General features: G+C 36.8%; 1 protein-coding gene across 2 annotated transcripts in view; it reads left to right on the top strand.

Moving 5' to 3' along the window:
• Nucleotides 1–9665: 9665 nt before the first annotated feature.
• The window catches only part of Fbw5 (F-box and WD repeat domain containing 5), a 107699-nt gene continuing 101166 nt past the window's right edge, over nt 9666–16198 (top strand). The window contains exon 1 of one of the 2 annotated variants that reach the window (XM_090370488.1): nt 9666–9762. The gene's annotated coding sequence lies outside the window, so the exon portion shown is untranslated. The remainder of the gene's footprint in view (nt 9763–16198) is intronic. The other variant, XM_090370489.1, reaches the window with a different exon arrangement.

Genomic DNA, 16198 nt, shown 5'->3' with positions numbered 1-16198 from the left:
GGGACGTTTTAACGCATGGGCGCCCCTGGCGAACGCCAGGGGCCTCACTTTGAGTTAAGAATGTGACTAAGAGAGACCCAGAAAAAAATTAAAACAAAATTATACTGAATAGGGGACACATTTGGAAATTCGCCAGGGGGGCCAAGAGTTCTTAAGACGGCCCTGAACAAAGACACTCTTACTCACTACAAGAATAAACTTTCCGAAATGCCCCAGCGTAGCTCGCGGGGCAATATACATAGGTAGTTGAAAGTTACTTTCCAGGTGACCCTAATATAATAGTTTACATTTTTTTTTTTTTAACGAATAGGAGGAGATTTGGAGAACAGCTGAGAATTAATGCTGAATTGGAGAGTCTCTGGAATTTTTCAAAGGCATGATTAAGACAGATTGAAATTTATATCAATTCATTTTGTTGTTGAGAGATTATGCAAAGTTCATTGGGGTAGAATTTTTCTCAGGATGGCCAGTGCTTGTTAAAGAGATGAGATTGTATTTATAGAGTCGGAATATATTTCAATAAAATAGGCGCACAGAATTGTTGTTGTTGTTGTTGTCGTCGTTGGATTTTTAGAAGCATTGGCAACTAAGGCCACCTTGCTCTGTGTGTACATTATCTGTAAATTGCGGGTCGATTTTCTGTTTGCTGGACGAAAAATCCGAGTTTCCTGGAGATAAACCACGCTATTCCCGCCTGAGATCGATTGTCTCAGCCACGTTGTGAAATAGACGCATAAAAATTCCTCACGTCATCGACGGGATTGGACCTCATGACTTTTCCATCGGGTCTGGAGAGGACGGCGATCCTACCAATTGTGCTACCCACGAGGGCGAGGTGCACAGAATATTTACTGATGCCATCAAAGGAGTATTAGTTGGTTCGAGAAACTGTTACTTTGGTAGTATATAGATACAAAGACTAATAATAGTTATAAGTATAAGTGGAATTGATCTTTGCATCCTTCTATTTTAACATGCAACAGCCAGAAAAAGCAAGTAGGGGTGTGAAAACAGAATTCAAGGCTTCATAAGGATCCAACTGGTAATACATGGGCCACGTAAGTATAACAGAAACATGTCATTACTCTGATATTGGGGGTGAAGAATTCGATATAGATAGGACAGAAATGACAGAAGGGAGGAAGTAATAATATTTTTAATTCCGAATCATATAATTACTCTAACACAGTAAAATCAATAGACACAGGTTACCGGTATAATAATTAAGTCTGTTGAAACCTATACACTAAAAACTGGGAGTTCGATTCTGTTATCGGCAAAACATAATAGGCCAAAATACTTGAACGACTTATCATGGGGGATTTTAACTTTCTAGTAATGAATTGGAACTTTTGGACAGCTCATTCACCAGCAGAACATTTCTCGACTTGCTGCATGACTGCTTTCTACAAAAATTAGACAGTAAACAAGAGAAGCAATATCCTTGACCCGATTATCGACGGGGATTCATTATGTATTAAGAACCTTCAAGAACCTACAATTCTGCCCAAACACGATAGGAGGGAGTATATGAGGAGAGCTTTGTCAAGTAATTCGGCCGTGGACAGATTGTGCAAGGCTCGTGGGGCAAAATTTTTCTCAGCGTGCACTCTGCTTGATAACAGAAGCGACTTCTTCTAGAGGAATGGGATGCACTTAAATAGAAAGGATGCAAGAATATTTGCTGATGCTATCGAGGCAGTGTTAGGTGGGTCGAAAAACTGCTAGCTCGGGAGGATTCACAGACTAATAGATTAACAACACCGCAGGCAGAGGTGAAAGCAATTGTTGCAGTGCGTGTATTAGAATGAGCAGCAACCTGATTCTGGAGATTTCAAGAACTGCTGGAAGTCAACAGGAACAAGTAAATACATGGGCTGTGTTAGGGTAACTAAGAGTAAGAACAGGTGAATGTATACTTGGATATAAGAATGCTGAATTTTAATTTCAAGAATAGATAGGATAGGAAGGGAGTAGGTATTATGCTGTTAGTTAAGAAACAGATAAAATGTAAAGCTGTGCACCCAGTTGGCATGTGTGACAGTGCAATGTTCAGTCAGTTTGGTGTGACATAACCACCGGAAAAGCAATAACGAGGGTAAGAGTGTGTTATAGGCCTAATGACTCTGATGAATACAACGATCAACTGTACAGAGAAATAGAGTGGGCCAGTAAAACATAACGTCTTATAATGGGGGATTTTAACTTCCCAGATATTGACTGGAACTTGTGGGTTGGTCATTCGCACGCTAGCAAGGATTTTGTGGATGTATTCGATGATTGTTCCCTACAGAAGCATGTTCGAGAGGCAATGAGGTGGGAGTAATACTCTTGATCTGATTGCCAACAGTGATTATTCATGCATTAAGAATCTACAGATAAAGGAACCACTAGGTGGCAGTGATAAAAGTGTACAGATGTGAGATTTACCTAAAGATGTAACTACCATCAAGGGTAAAGAGAAAAGTTGTTGCTTTCATAGAGGTGACTACAATAGTCTCAGACAGTTTTAATATTCTGTACAGTGGGAACAACTGGTGATGTTACCAATAGCAAATTCTAAATAGGAAGCATTTAAAAAATTAATCATTGAAGCTACTAGGGTTTTCACAACAACTAAAAAACACTCTTAAAGACCCAAATGGATTTCAGATGAACCAATTTAGTTCTAAATGGATTTCAGATGAACCAATTTAGACCTAAATGGATTTCAGATGAACTAATGAGACTGGTGGCAGAGAATAAAAATGCATGGGTTGCACATAAAAGAAGCGACACAGAAACCTAGTGGAGTTATAAGCTAGTCTGTAATCAAATCACAAAGAAAGTTAGGCAGGTGGAGACAGATTACGAGAAATCTTTGGCAAAGAATGCAAAGAAAAACAGCAAATACTTCTTTTTTACGTACAACCTAGAAGGAAGGGAATGTATCAGATTTGTTCACTTGATAACAATTGTTCGACTGTTGATGATCCTGCTCAGGTAGTTGACAAACTGAATCAGCATTTTGTATCTACATTTTCACATGAGAAATTCTGTAGGAAAGTGGAGGCCAGAAGTTTATCGAACTCTAACATGGAGTTAAATGATTTTTTATTAACTGAGAGCAAAGCAGAGTGTGGGGGTGGGGTTTCTTTCTTATATATATATTTTTTATTGTTTATTTATTATTATATTTATTCTTAAAAATCCCCACTTTGCATCTGACTTGTTAGCTCACAGAAGAATTCCGGTTCTGTGGGAGTTCCTATATTAGATCACTCCTCCTTTGGATTGTGCTGTGTGTTCAGAAATGGCTAAACACTATTTGCATTAAGTGAAATACAATCAGTTTATTATACATACTTACAAATAAAAGATAAGACAAATCATTACACATTATTCACTTCATATATAGGTACAGGGCATGGATCACGTTCCTGGTCATTAGGCTCTCCCATCCATCATCTTCTTCTTACTATAGGCCCACTAACATCTCGTACAATCAGTTTAATTTAACTCTTTCTTAATTACAATTGACATTTATTATTTATCTATTTATATCTTTCTTTTTCATACCTATCTAGCACAATCCTACATTCTTCTTCATGGTTGATACAATTCTTCTTCTGGAATTTAATGTCCACTTTACAAACTATTCTATTCTATTCTCTCCCCAGCACTTTAAAGTTACAGGTAAATGAAATATACATGGGATTATTTATTTCTTCATTCCCTCAGGTAAACTTCAGCATATGGCGACTAATTTCTCTACTTCAGTAACATTATATAAATAACATACAACTGTACCTGCTCTATAGGCTAACCCGTCCAAAATTATTACTTTTACTCCATTAATTGATCGGTAAATAGACCACAACTGTAAACCATCCTTCATTAAACTATTTCTATGATATTTCCTTACTTATCTATACAACATGTATTGGATTAATTGTATGTTTCCCTAAATCTCATTTAATATTTATATAATCTTCCCTGCAGTCCTTTGCAATTACATAGAGGTAAATTCGTTGTTTAACCACTTACTTCTGGGGATTTGGATCTTACCGCTAATACAACGTGTGGGCTGTGACTTTCAGCTCTGCATCGGGTCCTCCATTGGTTTGGGAACGTTCTTCTCCGATTCCGGAATGCTAACTTCTGCCAGGGACACTATTCGCTTTGCCGATCATCCTGGTGTCGTATCCTTCTTTGCTGTTCCGGATCATTCAGTAGGAGTCGCTTCCCATCACTTTATTTCTACAGGACGGTACGGTGTTCTTCTGTTAGCATAATCTCGCTGTCCTCCTTTCAAATATATTTCTCGGTGGACGCTTTCGGACTTCTATGTTCCATCTCGAGAAAGTTCCCCTTTCCGTAACTTATCTACACTTTGTTAAAGCCATCAGAATTTAGTGAACTCACCATAACTGGTTCTACTGGTGGATCGCTTCCGGGGACTGTTTCCTGGGCCTATCTTTCCAAAAACACCCTTTTCGCCCTCCAAAGAAACTTCATCACTCCCGGAAAAAAAAACTTTATCACCTTCCGAAAAAAACTTTATCATATTCCGAAAAACTTTATCATCTCCGAAAAAATCTTTATCACATTCCGAAAAATTTCATCACTCCTGAACTCGCGCGCTCTTGCCTTTTTATTACCCAAAATTTCATAACGCCCCTCCTTTCCTCAACCAATCATTTCTATCTGACCATCATCGTCTCCATTCTCATTTGCCTATGACCCATGACACGACGGTCGAGCCCCTTCCGGTGTAGAGAGGACTTCCGTTTCTAGAGAATTCTCGAATATTCTGGAAGGTGATCGAAATTTCGGAGCTCAGTATCATCCAGGAAGCACCTGCGTCCATTTACTTGATTTGTCTCGCCACGCCCGCTCTGTTTGCAGTAAACAAGAACGCCCCCCGCTGGTACCCCTATTGTCATCTCTGGACCAAACCGTCCCTTGCCATACTATCAGTTGACCCCCCACTGTTCCGTCTTGCTATCTTCGCTTGCTGTTTCCGGTGTGGGCACTGATTCAAAACTCTTTCTAATGTTTATTTCCACGGTATATCTGCTTTTACATTAACTATAGACTCCACTTAATTAAATTCTTTTAGCGTGAGACCCACTATCTTAAACAATATTTGTGACTTTAAGTGTTTTCTTGTAAGGTTTTACAATATCACTCTATCTAGCGTTCTATCATTGATTATATAGACATTTAATTTAATTTGTAAGACTTTGTGTCTTACAAGAGGAAATATTGTTGAATTTAAGCATAAGAAATGCACTTGGGGTGACTGGAATGTATCCAGTTATATTAAAGGAGGCAGCAAAGGAAGTAAGAAAACCATCAGCCATAATTATAAGAGCATCCTTGAATTCAGGGATGGGACCACAGACTGGAGATTTGCAAATGTATGCCCAATTCACAAAGTGGGATGAACGGGAGTCACGAATAATTACAGACTTGTTAGTTTAACTTCCGTTCCGGGATAAATAATGGAGTCACTTGTTAAAGAAGCATTGCGGGATCATCTAGACAAGACTGTAGTTATAGTTCAGACACAACATGGGTTTGTTTAGGGGAAATCTTGACTGACCTGTTTGATTGGATTCTGCGATGTGGCCACAAAGGAACCAAATGCAAAAAAAAAAATAATAATAAAATTATATCATATACTTGGAATTTCGATAAGCTTTTGATACTGTTGAACACGGAAGACTGCTGTACAAATTGTAGCAGTATTTCATTAAGCGCTAGTTGCTGCTATGAATAAAGGGATGGTTGATTGGCAGAAGATAGTGTGTTGCCATTGTTGTTTTCTATATTTATCAATGAAATTGGTGAGGTTCTATCATGTTTAATGTGAAAGTTTGCAGACGATACGAATAGTGGCATTGTTGTTAATGATAGTAATGACAGGATACGACTGAAATAGGATATAGGAAAGTTAGGCAGATGGCCTGAGAGGTGACAGCTGAAGCTTAACTTTGGCAAATGCAAAGTATACTGCATATGGGTAACAGTAATCCAGAGTAACGTACCAATTGTGCGGTACTACACTGATCGCAGTGGAGAATGAAAAAGACCTGAGGATAATTGTGCAGTCAAATATGTTTTCTGAGCAGTGGAGACAGATGCGGACTGGAAAAAATTCTTACCGCGGAAAACTTGCAGCGGCCTCATACTAGTGCTTATGGCCATATTGTGAGGAAGTGGGGGGATTACAAATAACTATAGTAATCGTCGATCATTAAATTTTTAATGAATTTTAAATATAAATTACAATTATCATGGGCCAATAGCGACCAGGGTTATCTGTAATCACTATACAAATACTTTTTAACCTGGGTTCCACAAGATATTGAAATGTGGCATGCGAAACAAGTCACGTTTGGATGATTCATGTAACAAAAACTGTCCTTAATTCCTGTAGTAATTACGGCAGATAGAATTTGCTGGCCGAGGAAGATGCTTGAAGTCTTTCGTATGTTCCTCAAACTCCACTCTTTCATACATTGAACATGTTGATAATTTATTCAGTATGGTAGACAATCACCATTGTTGGGAATACCTAACTTGCAGATATGTTCAGAGATATTCTCTGTCGTTCATATTGCACTCCAGTGGGATCAGAAGACCAAGTGTATGCCACATAAGTATGCTGTACACCATTATATTTTCTGTAATAAATTGTACCATTGGTACACAACACTGACAACGGGATATTTTTAGCGCTTCGTTTGGTTTTCTCCATATGCACCCATCTATTGGTGCGGAAACGCTGAATCAGTATGACAACCTACCTCCCGCAGTTCTACTGCGCTCATTCTGTGTCATTCCTGGCACCAATGCGACCTTATTTTCAGGTTAAAGTAAAGAGTCATATTAGGTCACCTGAGAACTAACTCATGTACCCATTAATTGAGTGTGTTCTCTGGTCAATTTGCCTGTTTCACTGGACGAAAAATCGAAGTTTCCATGGACAAACCCGTACTCTCCATGCCTGAGCCCAACTAACTGATACACAGAGTGGAAAAAAAGCTTATAAAAGTTACTAACGTCATTGAACGGATTCGAATCCTGGTCTTTTCCATCCGGTGACCACGCCAGGAGCGAAATGGCCCTTGAAGCTATGGGGTGGAAATCACCGCCGGTGCTAATACGATTTGTCTCGCATGTTACCACTCTCAAAAAGTGGGGCCAAAATTAATAGGACCAACGAGGCCAACTACGGCCAGTCCTCCCCTGACTATATCCATAGTGCATTCGTTATAGAGATCTTCACATTTTGCTACTGATATCTATGATGCTCCTGATTAAATGCAGAGTTTTTCCCATTAATTGAGTTGGCGACAACTTTATGTGATAATCCGTTCCAGATGTCGAATACCTTGTCAAGTCGTTTTCTAGTGACACTAATTTTTCAACACTCGACAAGTGAAAATACCCTCTATGCTGCAGACACTGCAGACGCTAAACACCCAGTGACATATCCTAGAGATCTCTTCTATTCCCCAATCCTGGTGAACTCATTTTTGTAAGGTAACTGGATCACACAACTTTATATTGCTTTCTTGCACGTCACATGTGACTTCGCTGGTTAACATAATGTTGTACATTGTGTTGCATACATCCAATTACCATGATCCTAATAAAGTTACCAGATACTGTACATTTCGAAATAAAGGGGAGAATAATGATAATTTTTCCCCTAGTTAGAAGATTATGCTTTGGCCCTTGCTGAGAGCACAGTTGGTTGGCTAGCTATCCTCTCCACACCGGGTGGAGAGGACAACTCCGTCCTCTTGAGTTCGAACCCTGTCGATGAAGTAAGAAAATTTTATGGGCTTTTTTTTTTTTTTTACAAAGTGGCTGAGTTAGTTGGCCCCAGAGGTGGGTAACATAGTTTTTATCTCGAAAACTCGGGAAGTTCGTCCAGCAAACTAGCAAATCGACCAAAGGAAACGCAAATTTATAAATATAATACAGATGGTGAAATAATGCCAAAGTTGCTAATGCGCCTAAAACACTATAACAAACAAAAGAAGAATGTGGGATGACTTCTTCCTTTGCCCTCCCCCTCCTCCTCCCGGAAATAGGCAGATATAAAAAGTCAGTTCTGAACTCCATGTGGGATTGAGTGGCTGCACCAGACTGTAAAAAAAGGAAACAGTAACAGTAAAATGTTTGTTTATGACAAGACTGCAGTAATAATTCAGACTAAAAGACTTGTCTGACCGATTTTATTGGATACTATGATATGGTCACAAAGGAACTGGAGGCAAAAATAATTATATTTTTATCACATGGATTTCAAGAAAGATTTTGATACTGTTGCACGTGAAAGACTACTGTACAAATTGGAGCGGTATGGCAATAAGGGCAAGTTGCTACAATAGATAAAAGGATGGTTCAGTGAGAGAAGACAGAGAGTGGTAATTAATGAACACTGCTCTTTGTGGACTAATGTTATTAATGGGGGTCCCCTAGGGTTCCATGATGGACATTTTGTTGTTTTGTAGATATATCAATGATATTGATAAAAGTATGTGTCAAGCTTAATGTCCAAGTTTGCAGATGACAGAAAAGTCAGCAGGGTTGTTAATGACAGTAATGACAGTATGCTACTGCAGCAGGATCTAGAAAAGTTGGAGAGCTGGGCTGAGAAGTGGCAACTGAAGTTTAACATTGACAAATGCAAAGTGTTGCATATGGGTAGCAGTAACTCCAGAGAAAAGCACCACAGAGTGGTTGTGAATGAAAAAGATCTGGGAGTGATTATGCAGTTAGATACGAAGATTTTTGAGCAGTGCAGACAGGTTGCCAGAGCAGGTCATGTGGTATTGTCAATGATATACAGGAATTTTGCTAGCAGGAATAAGGAGGTGATTATCCCTTTGTATAAGACATGGTCAGGCCACGCCTTGAATACTGCATACAGGTCTGGAGGCCTCATTTTAGGAAGGGGTAGAGTTGCTAGAACGAGTACAGAGAAGGGCAACAAGATTAGTGAGGGGAACCAATGGATGCTCTTGCCAAGAAAGGCTTAAGTTCTGCAAATTTCAGCGTCTGGAGACTATGCACCTTCGAGTTGATCTGATTGAGGTGTATAAGACCTTGAATGATTTGAGCGGCTCAATGCTGATGGGGTTTTTTCTCTTGCCCAAATTAATCTCCTGAGAGGACATTAATTCAATTCATGTTGAGGAAAGACAGTTGTAGAATAGATGTGCTAAAATTTGCCTTTAGCCAGCGGGTAGTTGATTGCTGGAAGAAACTTCCATGTTTCGTTTTATAGCTTAAATAAATAAATTCAAGGAAGAACTGGACAAGCTTTTAGAGCGAATGGGTCGGTGAAATGGGATTTTTTTTTTTTTTGGCTGATGTATAAGCTTGCTTTCTTGCATCATATGCCTCTACTAATGCTAATGTTCTTCATTACTTAATATTTTTCACTTTCTATTATTTTATTTGGAAATTTTAATATGAAATCAGAAACTGAAGAGAATTCTGTAGAATCTTTAGATACTCAGAATTTTTATATCTTATCTTTGCAAAATCTGTGAATTTTGATATTTGCCTATACAGTACTCTTAATTTTCTTCTTTTCTTTTTTTTTTTTTTTTTTAGTCCTCTTATGTGAGTATGTGTAGAGGGCCATCGCTTTGTTGGCATTTTTTTGGAAGCCGCTTTCGTTTTATTTATTTATGGCAGTTTTAGAGTTTGTAAACAATTATGGTTAGATAACGAAATCTGACTGCTTGCAGACAGGTACTGCAGTTTTTTCAAACATTTTTGTTAAACCTAGACTATGTGTAAAAAGTTTGCATGATTTTCTTTCAATTGATAATGTCGTTTAATTAAATATTCATAATTTACGTTTGGAAATCATTTGGAGAGATGGAGGTTATGGAATGTCAAAGTAAGCGTAACAATTCGTGGCTTAGGTGAGCCTTCGTTTCTAACAGAAAAAAAAAAAAAAAAAATCCAAGAAATACTGTGGGCATATGTAAAAATTGCTAAAATATTAGGCAAGTTCAACTTAATTATGCAGCCTTGCATATGTGGAATGAAATAGAAAATCTTCATCCATTTACGTGTTGTCAATTTTCATAGTTGCTGCCCAGTTTGCTAAAATGTTAGGCAAGTTCGACTTAATTATGCAGTCGTGCATATGTGGAATAAAATAGAAAATTCTCCATCCATTTACGCAATTGTTGTCAATTTTAACATAGTTGCTGCCCAGTTTGCTAAGTTTTAAATATACAATGACCACAGTTATTTTTCTCACGTTTCTGCCCGATGATTCTGGACGCTTTCCCTCCTCCCCCACCTTTCTGAGTTATATTTTCAAGGTTTCAATTCTTTGACTCGCGGAAATTTTATTTTATTTCAGCACTTATAATAATGAATGGATTTTTTATTGTATGTTGAACATGAAAATGCACTGAAGAAACGATTCAGCAGTATAAATTTTTCCATGTATCTTATATTTCTGGTAGTAACGTGAGTATATACAATCATATATATAAGTATAATATATAAGTAAACATATACCAGAATTTACGTTATAATGCGAAAATTACTTTCTACAGTTACATTTTTTTTTTTTTTTTTTATGTTTTACTGTAAGTTGCGATGGCATTCTAAAAATATGCAACTAAATAAATGTTATTAGCTTGCGTTTAACAAGCTGGGAGTTTATTTTGGATATTTGATTGTTGAAATAATATTTTGACTTTGAATTAATATTTTGTAATTTTTAGGCAAGGCACACGAAAAATCCAAAAGATAATAGCCCACTTTGCTTTTTGATTATTAATTAATTTTTATGTGTGAGTAGAGTCCAAAATGGAAGTCAGCAATTTGTGTTAATATTCTGCACAAAAATGCAGACAGAAAAATATCTAAAGGCAATTTTCGATTTACAATATGAGTATCTAGTTAAGAATGCCATTTTACATGTCAAACATAGCTGTGTTCGGTATATAGTAATTGGAAAATTAGGTGCTACTTACTGTATCGAACTCAAATTTTGGAAGCACTTAGCTACACTTCTGTAAATAAAACCGTGCCAAGGAGAAGTACGTTGCTATTTAATTAAAGTATGAGTTATTGTCATATACTTTAAATAAATAGCAACATACTTCTCCATTAGATGAATACATTTTATATAGAATAGTTGCAGTACTGATACAACTCATGAAGCTCTTCCACAATATGTGATTGATGCACTAAGTAATAAACGTAGTTTTTTCATTGCTGCTTAGCATCGTTCTTTATGCTTTACATGTCTAGCAATATTTTATAGCCGACGCAGCATGAGGTGTACCCCTAAAGTTAAGAGACATCAAAATTTTGTGATACTTATTTGCTTTTTGAAAGGATTATATACACTGACTTTTGACATTCTTTTTAAAACAACAAAAATTATTTAATTCCTTATTCAGTACTCCAGTTTTGTAAAATGCTGTGTTTAAACTACAAATCCATTTTCAGGTCCAAAAGAATTATGATGTAGTGTTACTCAGTGATAAAAGTGTGCCAATCTGGTTGCATTACTTGCACTGTCATGCAGATTGCATTACAGAGTATTGACATCAACTGAGTATGCTAATATGAACTCTATGTAACATGCCTGCCAAGAAATTGTCACAAGCAGTAGCAGCAACTATCAATAAGAAAATAATCATCAGTTTATTGGTAAGAGGAATATTGTAAAGTAATGTACTTCAAATTTATCTGCTCTATATAAGTGAAACCACAGGAGTTTACATCATCAAAAAAAAAAAAATCAAAACATTATGCAAGAACAACATACATCCAATTAGATTAGCTAATATAAAGCAAAGCTTGAGATTTAAAATTGCACTTATAACAAAATCAATTACAGCATTCATGATACAACAAAGAGAGAACATCTGAAGGAAATAAAGATAATCAAGTTCATCAGTAGATGGCTAAGGAGAAAGAAAAGTTCAAATTACTGTTAACTCCCAACAATTTCATTCTGTGTTGAATAAGAGTTAATCCAACATCATTTTGGGCTGACTAGGTAATGCTAGGTCAACATTAAGCTAATTAACAGCTCTAACAGATGGATAGGAAAATACACGATCTAGAAGAGATATTCTCTTAGCAGTTTGGGGTAAGAGGTTTCTGACCCCCCCCCCCCAATCCTGAATAGAGGGTTTCCAGCAAATACTTAAGCATTTTCACCAAGGTATGCAGAACTTATTTGGATAAGTTCTGGAATGGTGATCTGGTGTAGGTTACTTTATGTTACTGACTTGAAGATAGTCTGTGGAAAACCATATTTTAGGTTAGCTTTCAATGTTAGCAATTGAAATATCAATTTAAATTCTGAGAGTTCTCTAACAAGAGGATATAGTAGTGTGAAATGTAGTGTTTTGATGGAACTAGCATTAAAATTTGCAGATTGATAAACAGTTTCCAAAACATATAGAATGTTGGGCTACTAGATAGCCATTTATCTTAAAAATCAGAGTAAATTCCATATGCTGAGCACTGATCAGTTATAGATCAGTTTAATGGTAATTAAATAAACATGCTAATATTGTTTTAAACATTATGGCCATTGTTAACCTTTCAGCACTTGTTTGTGGTATATAACCGGCTGATGTTATGTTACTGACTTGAATATTTGGCATTTACCTTTTTTTATTTTTCCCTTGGAAAAATGGCTGTGTAGTGGCCCTATGTGCTGTATGTTTTGGAAATTCCTTACCAAGCTCTACATTTTGATATTGGCTTCATCAAAATATTGCAAAGGTTTGACTTTGCAGCCAGTGGTCAGACTTTAGTGCATACAACATGGAGGTAAAATGACATGACATTAAATGTTTCAGGATGTTTCAGCAATCTGAAACCTGCAGAGATTTTCTTAGAATCCAGAGGTTTAATTTATTGATTTAATTTTTAGCTAATTGCTATGAACTAAAACAACAGTTTATAGTTGAACAAAAAACATAGGTCCTTATGCCAATGTTCATTTTTAATTTAATTAAATTTTTAAATTTTTTTAGTTATTTTTAATTTAATAAATTAGTAATTAAATTAAAAATAAATTATTTAATTTTTCAATTTTGTAAAACTGAAAAATTGAAACTGGGATGAGGTGTTCCAGGACACCTTGAAGAAGATACACGTCTTGAAGATACGCTTTATCCTTTCCTCAGATAATGTGATTACAAATTTGAAGTGAACATTGGATAAAGTGCAAAACTCCTTCAGTCTTAGGTCTCTGCAAACAGTTTTACTGCAGTGCCAATATAATTGCCTGAGGAAATCTAAGGCCAAAGTAAAAGATGCTGCTGCTGATAATTCCCATGAAAATCAGTAGAATAGAAATTCCTTTTTACTCATAATGAATATAGTAGTGAGCAGGTAGAATCTCTTGAAAGATGGAAGAAAAAAAAAGAGATCTATCAAATAATCTTAGCAAAGAGGTTGAAATGAATAGGATGTCAACCCATATACACTCTGGGATTGTATGTGTGTTTTGAAAGGTACAAGGAAAATCTGATAAGAAAGGGAGGGGAAAAATATTGTCACTTTTAAAAAGTGATGGAATATAAACAACAACCTAATTTTATAGCAAGTTTGGAACATTGGTCTGGAGGAAGAATTAATTAATTAGAATTAATAATTAATAAAATTTTTAAGTGACAGTCAAACTGTATAAAAGGAAATTGATAAATAGATTTTAGGATCATAAGAGTTCAAGGTGGCATCAATAATATCATTAATAATAGCATTATTATTATTATGCTAATACCACATTCAGAGGCAAAACTAAATTCTGCCCTGCCAAAATGGCAAATGGCATCACATGACCTTGATAGTAATACTAAACCAGTTGTTGGGCCTCCTGACTCCCTGATAGAACTAGTAGGCAGGTGAAACCTGCAGTGTCAGACCTAGCAGTATGGTAGTTTTGTCACTGATTACATTTATCCAGTTTATGATTCCCAAATTATATTTTGTTTCATTTAATTCAGTGCCAAGGGGATTATTAAAAAAAAATCTTTTTCAAATTTTTCATTCTTTTTAATAGCATGCAAAAAAAAAAGCTTGAAGGTACCAAAAAAAGTATTGTACATTCATTTAGGGTAGAATATTTAAGAAACATTATAACTTTCTTCAACCTGTTAAACTGTGCTTGGACCAAACAGATTGGTGAACATTAAGTTTTTATGGGACCTTCCACAGTCTTAACATCCCAACTGATGCATATTTGCCACCACAACATCAAGGAATTAAATTCTAACAGATGTGGCCATGGTCAGCCTTGTGGAAGATGTCAGTTATACTGAATATACTAGCTATACTGAATGCTGACCCTTCCATCAGCAGTGCATACATCACAAAGGCAGTAGCACCCTTTGTTGTTGTTGTGATGTGAGAATCTTATTTGCCAGTGCACCATGTACAGTTATATCTTGCTGTATGAAACGGATAGGTTCATTAAGCAAAATTAGTGCAAAATAGAATCATATATTATTCATCCTCCAGATGTGAAGTTGTGGCTGTATGGAAAATGGTCCCTTGATGGTGTCAAACATGAGTTGCCTTGGTTTCTGTTTATACATAATTTCATCATAGCAGGCTGCACCTCTCTTAGCAGTTTACCTGCCAGCAGAGATATGCTTTGAAAATTACATGGTTTACAATGGGAACCCAGATTTGTTTAAGGGAGGAACCGCTTCAAAATCATTCGAACTGACCATTAAACCCTATGTGACCATAGGGTTTAACAGATGGAGTTGCATTAAAGTGAGGTAGCATTGACTCATTGAAAATCAAAATAGGTTAAAGACTGCTTGAAGAAATATTTTCTTGCAGGCTAGTTCTGCAAATTTTGAAGTTTTTGCACATTGTTTTGCAAGAGGATAGACTGGTTCAGGTGGAGTTTGTTAGTAGAACTCGAACCATTGTGTTGACACTGGTTTTCATTAGTGTTCTGCAGAATCTACTTTTACATGCCAGTGAGTGTTTGTTATGCACAGTCTGCTAATAGAGAATCTGCAGTTACCAAATAATTGCAATTCCAGGTGCAGTAATGTTAATATTTGAGCTGGTAGTGTAGGATGCTGCTTTATCTAAATTAACTGAACACTTGAACACTTACATTTATTAATCATTGAATGGTAGAACATAAATGACATCAGATGACACAAATTTGAAGTCATGCAACTCACTAGCAGTGCTTTAAATCCAAAAATGCCTCTAGACTGCTTTGTCATTTTTATGTTGAAACTCATCCCAAAATTAGCATTAGCATTAGTAGAGGCATTTGATGCAACAAAGCAAGCTTATGCAGCATCAGCCAAAAAAAAAAAAATAAATAAATAAATAAAAAATAACCACTTCCACTTCACCCCTCTGTTCGTTCGAAATACCTGTCCACTGAGCCTTAAACTTATTTAGTCTATCAACTTCCACAACAAGGGATGGAAGTCTGTTCCACCGACCAACCACTCACTGGCTGAAGGCAAATTTCCTTACATCTATCCTACATCTGTCTTTCCTCAATTTGAATTTATGCCCTCTCAGGTGATTATTCTGAGCAAGAGGAAGAATCCCATCAGCATTGAGCATGCTCAAACCATTCAAGGCTTTATACACCTCTATCAGATCACTTCACTGGTGCCTAGTCTCCAGACACTGTAATTTGCAAAACTTAAGCCTTTCTTCATAAGCGCACCCCTTTGTTCCATTCACTAATCTTGTTGCCCTTCTCTGTACTCGTTCCAGCATCTCTACATCCATCTTGAAATGAGGCCTCCAGACCTGTATACAGTACTTTAGGTGTGGCCTAACCATTGCCTTATACAAGGGAATAATCACCTCCTTATCCTTGCTAGAAAAATTCCTATATATCATTGACAATACACCATGAGCTACTCTTGCATGCCCATCTGCACTGCTCAGAGAACTTCATATCTGCCTGCACAACCACCCTCAGGTCCCTTTCATTCTCTACCACTGTCAGTGTAGTACCACAGAGTTGATACGTTGCTCTGGGGTTGCTGTTTCCCATATGTAGTACTTTACATTTGTCAATGTTAAACTTCATTTGCCACCTCTCAACCCATCTGCTCAACCTTTCCAGATCCTGTTGCAGTAGCATAGTGTCAGTAGTGTCCTTGACAACCCTGCAAATCTTCTTATCGTCTGCAAACTT

Source organism: Mastigoproctus giganteus, chromosome 3 (genome assembly GCF_048544385.1).
Source record: "Mastigoproctus giganteus isolate SK-2022 chromosome 3, ASM4854438v1, whole genome shotgun sequence".
Classification (NCBI taxonomy): Eukaryota; Metazoa; Arthropoda; class Arachnida; order Uropygi; family Thelyphonidae; genus Mastigoproctus; species Mastigoproctus giganteus.
The sequence above is the reverse complement of the archived record's forward strand: the minus strand, read 5'-3'. Positions and strand labels throughout refer to the sequence as shown.